Source organism: Anopheles aquasalis, chromosome 3, assembly GCF_943734665.1.
Source record: "Anopheles aquasalis chromosome 3, idAnoAquaMG_Q_19, whole genome shotgun sequence".
NCBI classification, from domain to species: Eukaryota; Metazoa; Arthropoda; class Insecta; order Diptera; family Culicidae; genus Anopheles; species Anopheles aquasalis.
The window spans coordinates 43,814,064-43,821,563 of record NC_064878.1 but is presented as its reverse complement, the minus strand read 5'-3'; the positions used below and the strand labels follow the sequence as shown (position 1 = coordinate 43,821,563).

At 48.6% G+C, this 7,500-nt stretch overlaps 1 protein-coding gene across 13 annotated transcripts in view; it reads right to left on the bottom strand.

Moving 5' to 3' along the window:
* LOC126578018 (calsyntenin-1) overlaps positions 1-7,500 on the bottom strand; it is a 71,290-nt gene that overhangs the window by 7,447 nt on the left and 56,343 nt on the right. The gene's annotated exons all lie outside the window — the stretch shown is intronic.

Sequence of the window (7,500 nt, the reverse complement as noted above, 5' to 3'; positions counted from 1 at the left end):
CATTAAACCTGGGCCACGGTTTGTTAACAACGAACGGACGAATCGAGCGAGGGACAAACATGGCGGTGTGAGCGTACCACCGTTTTGTTGACATGATTGATGTTTGCGTACACGCAAACTACCCGAAACGACGCTGGCCACCGGAGGTACACGGCTGGACTGGGACTGGGTATACAGATGGCTTAATGGCTAGCCAGGGGGTGGCCTCACACCACGGGTTCACGCGGTTCACCACCCGAAAGTTAGCATCGGGCGCGGCGCCTCGTGTAACTTTGATGGGTTTTCGTGTCCGATTATTAGTTTTCGGGTTCCCAATACCTTCTATCCTCGGTGTTGAGGTTTCAACTTCACCTAGCGAGCAAATGAAACGGCCTCGACGACTTTCGTGGCCAGCAACACTCGCCAGGATTCGATTTTGATGAGTTTACGGGTTCATCATCACCAACACCAACCAAACGCTTGGGTTAAAGGATGTCGATGAAAAGGAATCGATGGCGGGCTTGTGGGAGCACGATGTTGAGAAGTTAGCACTCGACGGCTAAACTCAAACCAAATGTGAACCTAAATGCTCGATGCCAGCACGAATCGATCCGCGGGTGGGTAGCGACCGAGCGCCAAGCCAAAGTTAAGAGATTAATAACTTGTTTGCCCCGAAGTTGAACTGCGCAATTGCGCCAAATTAGGGCGGGAGTATACCGGGGGCAAAATGGCTGATAAATGGGGATGACTTCATTATCAAGATTGTCAAAAGATTATTTCGTCGATACCGATGTCGTATTGCTGGGAGTTTGAAGAAGAAGATGATTGCAGTTGTAATCGAAAATTGTATACCATTTTCATACTATCAGGTACTTTCTACGGCAAACATTTACATAAAAAAAAATTGTTCTACAGTTTATGACATTGCAATTAACTATCGATAACAATTTTAATATTCATTTTAATATTGATTAAACATTAAACTAATGAAGAGATCATCCAAAACATTTGCAAAGTATTATAACACTGTAATAAATCATTTTCATCCATTCGTGCTAAAAGCGTATAATTGTTGAGCATTTTTCATTCAGCGTAATTCAATGGCCCGCAAGCAAAAGCATCCCGTGCTCTAAGTCCCTGGCAGATCCAGATGTACCCAAAAGGACTGGCCCCAGGGGGGGCAAGGAGCACTGCAAAAGTCAAACGCTTAATACTTGATGAGTACTACACCCTTTTTTGCCTTTTGCACCAAGCAGCAGCACCGTACACATTACCGGGCCCATGGGCATGGCACAAGCACCGTTCTATCTCTTACATAACCTTCTTTTTCCATTGCCCGCGCATAACTCAATATCTATTATCCTCTAATGAAGAGAGTAGCAGCAGCAACGACCGGAGCAGCTACCACAGTGTTACCGTAGCCACGTTTTGCCCAACGTCAAGTCAGCCAAGCGGCCGTTCCCAGCCCAAGTGCGCCTTTCGCGTTCGTCCTTCTTTACGGATTAACATTCAATTAAGCGCATTGCCTGTTGGCGGAGCTCGCGGGCCCAAAAGTTACCATGCCCGGTAACCCGGTGCCGGGCACGGTACGGCCAGGAACACGGACCGCGACGTGCGACGTGACGGGGCACTCCTTTATGTTCTCTTCTTGAACAAACCGGTGGAGCTGGCTGGAGACTGGAGGAGGCCAGCGAGCTTCATAAATACTTCCACCTCTTCTCCTTAAGCAGCGTCCTTTATGTACCACAGCGTGCCAGTGCTTCCAATAGGTCGAGCCCTGGAACCTCTCGAATAGAAAAGAGGCTCGGCAGCTTTCACACCGCGGTAGCGTCCCTGGCTCTCTCTCTTCACATGCAAGGATGTGCCCGGGGGGCCTTTCGCCTTTTATGAGCAAATCGCGGAACGATCAACGTGGCAATCGTCGTTCTGGACGATGCCAGCCAGCCGCTGCCGACGATCAAAAGGCGACCAAGCGCGTACGCACGCTTGCCTTCGTCTTTCAGCCTGCCTGCCCGTTGCCCGGTGATGGTGGTCGCTGTCATCGTTGTCGTCCTGGACGAGGGTTTCGGTTTCACCTTCGTCAAACGGGCGGACATGTTGTGAAACTGTTTTCCATCACTCGGCAACACTCGTGGCTGGAAAACTATCGAGAGCTGGGCCACTGGGTTCCCTCAAAGCGACCTTGAAGGCCCAGGGGCCCCAGGGATCATCGCGTATCGAATTGGTTACATCCGAGCTACGCCAGCACCAGCATACCAGACTTCGGTGTGGTAAAGACGAATAGAGAGTCTCGGTTGCTGGTGCTGCTGCTGCTGGTGCTGTTGGGTTACGACGAAATATTAATTTATCTGTCAAGCGTGATTAGCGGCAGTGGGAGAAAGGAGGGGTGGTAATTCCCGAATTGTGCTGGTTTTGCAAATACTCTTCAGATGTGGTTTAGGGGTTTGCGAAACCTCACTTCTCGCTTCTGTGCAAGCATTGCGCTGCTTTTGGCGGTCGGTTCATGCGGGTGTGCATTGTTGGCGAAATGAAAGCCCATCAACCGCGAGAGCTTTACACTAATGATAGAAACCGACTTCTGTGGTTTTGAGCTCTCTGGCCGGCGGTGATGATTCCCAATGGAGTAAACCAAATCCCCAGGATAAACCAAACCGGGATTGGATTGGGGATCTCCAAAATCAAATCGAGAGTCACTTGCCATCAGTTCATGTGTCAGTTACTTTCTTTTGCCGTCCCCTTTTTGCGAATGGTATCGCTTTTAGGAAAAACCCGAAAAAAAATCGATCTCTAGGTCGCTAGGACAAAATAGAGACCCCGGGGATACGCTCAGACTGCCATTGGCACTAATATTGAAAAGGGAACGCTACTGAGGAAATCGTGCGGTAAATCATGCAAGTCATGCCTTATAGTATCTGTCCTTATTCGGTTTTATTCGCTTGATTGAGTACAGGAGCAATATTGAACAGAACAATCTCTGCGGAGATCTCCGACCCATTCCATTTATGGTGGTGAGAGTAATGCTTCTCAAGTAAAACTGTGGTATTTAAGAAAAGAAACTAGCAAACGCAGTACGCACTGAATGTAATACATTTTTCTTCGATTTTTTTCCTTCTCATGTGAATTGTCTGTTGATCAAATAAAATCGTGCAATTACCGATATGAATCGGATTCGAAAAGAAAAAAAAGATTGCAATACAGTGTAATGATATGTTTGATAAGCAATGAATAAAATTACCGACACTTTCTTAATTTAGTTTAAATGGAAAAGTACTAGTTATACATCTCTATACATTCAGTATTGTTTCGAATGCGCATCCTATTGTCAAACATTTCCTTTCCGCATGAAGAATGTATCGATTGCAATCCGCTCCTTGTAACCATTGTCTGCCATAGTAACAACATTAATTGGCCAGCAATGCAAGAGAGATTCAAGATGGCCCAGATGCTACAAAATGACGCACACGTTGGACCTATGCCAACGTGAGAATTTACGCTTCTGTACTATTGACTGTAACATACATCGAAGGGTTGCAACTGCTGTGACCGAGTAAACCGAGACACTAAACGGAGGTGGAAAGATTTAAACAAACAGTTTTTGGTCATCGTGTTGCGAGTCGAACCCGTGTTTCACCGCCGAACTTGTGTGAGAGGCTAAGAGAAACACACAAGAAGCATCATGTACACGCTGCTCTAGCGTGGCCAAGGACTGGAAAACCCGTCGATGGCGATGCCGTTAGTTCGCGCTCAGCAAAGGCAATAACCGTTCAGGGACATCTCCGCAGAAGGAGGCAACCATCCAATTCGTTACGCGAGACAAGGATGTCTGCTATCTGGCGACATCCGGTAAGCAGAATGTCAGAACGCTTTTCACTCGCTTGGATAGCATACTGCCACACACTGTGCACGATGAAACGCGTGCAAATATCGAGCAGCGGAAAATGAGACCAAGAAAGAAGAAAAAAAACACCGGGAACAACCGGGTGAAGCACAAACAGTTCCTGGCAGAGGAAATAAGGCGCGTTTGCTTGTGAAAAAAAAAATGAAAATGGTGACGGAACACCGAGGGTAGGAAAAAGGGGTTTACCTGAGCGCTTTTCATAGCGGAAATGACGTTCTCGAGCGTGAGCGCGCGCGAGCGAGCGAACGGAAGCGTCAAAATGGGCGAAAGGAGTGAGGGGATATTGCAATATCTTTTCCTCACCGTTGCCAGTTGCCACACCATCGGGTATCTCCGGGTAAACAGGACTCACACCCACCGTGTGCTACCTGCGAAGGAATTTTCCGTTCCTTTTCTTCGTTCGTTTTTGTTCTTCGATTTGACTTTCAGCGCCCGAGAAGCCAAGGCACGTGTTCTGGCCGCCATTCCACGGCCAGTGGCGTCGTTTTGATCATGTCCCAATGGCGCTGCGCCTTGAAGACGTGGCGAGGAGGCTGCTATGGTGGTTTGTTTCGTCCGTGACGAAAAGGATGGTCTGTGAACGAAGACGCCGTTGAGAATGCTTGGCGCGAGCTGACTGAGATAGTCGAGTTTCTGCACGTTTTCCAGAGTTGAAATGGAGAGCAGCAGTAGCAGCAGTTCGAGTCCTGATATCCAGATTATCGATTAGTGGTCCCGGTGTAATGGCAGACCAGTGACAGTGTTGCGGTGGTCGGTCGTCTTGAGCTTGAGCACGAAGCGGAGCGGAGCAAATAACACAGCATCCTCGCCACAGCATCAACTCCCAGGAGTGTTTTCTTTACGGCCTTCCTGCCCTTCGTCGGTCGTCTCATGATGCTACGATGTCGAGAAGTCGAGGAAATGGCCCAACTGCCGAAAATAGGGAGCTCAATTCCATCGCGATACAGCCGCGTTAGCGCCCGAGAAGTGCCTTTGCCAACTTTTGCCAAGATAGATTCCTGCTCCTTGAGTTTCCTCGAGAAGAGGAGAGAGTCGGGCCAGCCTAGATTGCAGCTTGAAATTTATACAGACAGCAATTCGGTGGATGATTAACAACATCATCAAAAGGCTTCTTTTTCTGTTGCTTGTTCACGAGCACCAAGAAACAGCCTGGCCACGATGGAAGAGACGCTGATTGGAGCACATTGGAGCTATTACAGATAATGGCAATTCCTGTCGCCTTTTCCGCTGGCGTTGTCAGTGTCGCCCAGTGCCAGTAATGATCCAGAACCTTTGACAATTCGATTGTCCTTTCTGCCGTCGTCATCGTGAGGATGTCGTAGAATGTTCCCAAAATGTTTCAGGATCGTCCTTGAAACCCTGGGGCAGCAGCATTTGTCATCGTATCGGCGGAGTTGGATTCGAAAAATTTGTTCACAGCAAGGTTCAAGGTGCCCCAGGACTTCGTTGAGTCAATTACATTTCCCGGGGTATAATTTGTTGAAAGTCTTTTTGCTTCTTCGCTCGTGGAAAGTGAACAACTGTGATGTTGGCATTTAAACATCGAGACAAGGAATGCGACTGATGATGGAACGACTGATAGAGCGCTTTAATCTATTATTCAAACTTTCTCCCTCGCTCTCTCACTCCATCGCTCCAAGTGAAGTGTCCTTTAAAGCAACGCATACCGACATCATAAGCCGTAGTGTAGTAATATAGCCCTGCCTGGCAAGCCTGGTGGCACCACTACAACCGAGATGGAACAACAGGAACTTTTTCCACTTCTAACCATAATTTTGTTGCGAAACGGAAAACTATTCCAATGAAAACCCGCTTAACGCTAGCAGCAGCAACAGCCGGGATCGCTTCATTGCCATGTGCCGGCAACATTAACTCCACTCCACAGCAATGTGGGCGCACTAGGAGTGTGTGAGGAGAAACTTTCCGTCCAAGGGCTGGTTGGTTGGCCCGGCTGTCCTCGGGATGATGTATGATGTTCGGCAAAAATGAAACTAAGGATTACTGTGTGTCGTAGTAGCAGTAGTATTAGTTCACCCACTGCATAACGATGTGCGTGAGCTGGTGGAAAGTTTTTGTTTCAGCTGGTCCGACGGTGATGTGCCAATGCACTGAGGCAGGAGGAGTGCCAGTGCCACTAGGTAGAGGATCCGGAGCAGCAGCAGCAGCAGCAGCAACTGCGATAACAGCCGCTCACCGGTGGGTACAGCGAGACCGGAGCGAGGAAGTTGATAGAGCGGGGTATTATGCATGAACATTGCCACCATCATTGCCACCACCACGCGCTCTGGCCAATCGTTCTTGGTCATGGCCCATGAATAGTGAGGTCCGGTGCAGCAGAATGCAAAATGTGCAAAGTTGAAGCTGCCAGAAGGGACTCTCTTTCGCGCTCTCTCTCTCTCTCTCGCTCTTACTCTTTATCTGCCACCACTTCCGGGCTAGTGGGTTGTGCACCGGACGGACGGATCGGAAGCCGGAAACAATAGTGCCGCTACATAGCGCCACGCGTCTATTGCATTCCAACTGTTTGACGCCTTTTCCCTGTTCGTCGTGTTGTTCGTGAGCGCGTTCTGTGTGCGCTATTTGCCTTATCGATTATCGACCATTCCTAGCGCAGTGGTGGTGATCCGGGTGGTAGCCACCAGAGGCCATTGTTTTCCGTTATGGGTGCGCACATGCACCCGGTAACCGATGGTGGTACGCACTACCTGATATGCATTTTAAGTAGTGCGAATGTGCTCCGGCACCGGGATTAGAAGGATATTTGCCAGCGTATTTAATGCGCTCGTCCTGGTAACAATAGTGAACACAATGAAGCTGCTCTAATCACGAATTCGCCTCACTACCACCACCGCTTGACGCATTTTGATTAACTTGATACCGGTCGACAGGCAAATCAGAGCATCAATAACAGCGCATCAAGTGGAGAGTTCCCGGGAGAGGGGAAGTGAGGGATGAACAGCATATTCCACGGTCTCTGCCGCGATGCTTGATTCAGCTAAATAGCCACCGCTAATGAATTGTAAACGCGCATTGCTTCCAACGTGCTCCATTTCACGCCAATGGGTCTCGCCGAAGGATCCATTGTGCTTGCGCTCGATTTCGACGAAAAGTTTCACCGCTCGACGGTGGCCAATGGTTTTGCCAATCAAACCCCGGAATGAAGAAAATGTGTTTTCCTTTTCGCAAACTCGTGAAGTGAAGCGTCAACCCTCATCAAAAAAGCGAGCCACATACAAACTCCGTTAGTGTCATTGTTCCGTGGAGGGGGAAGAAAGAGGGTAGAGTTAACGCTGTCCAACAAATTCGGTGTCCGAATGATTGATGTGCAGCCGTTTGTACCGCTTTTAATTGATTTTCTGTTCCACATCCAAAAGTGGTGCAAAAGTGGTCCGCCCGAGTACCAAAATTGGAATTGATCAAATTAACCAATAAAATGGTTAAAATGGATGAAATGGATTGGCGATTAATATTGTGGCGACGGGACCAAGTGGCCTACGGGGAGGCGTGAGTGCTGGTTGGAGCAATGGGTTGTCATTGGGAAAATGCCGAGTATCGTTATTCGTGGAAAGAAATGGATGCTAGGTCACTGTCAGTTTCGTATCATTGGTACACCCGCGGCATTG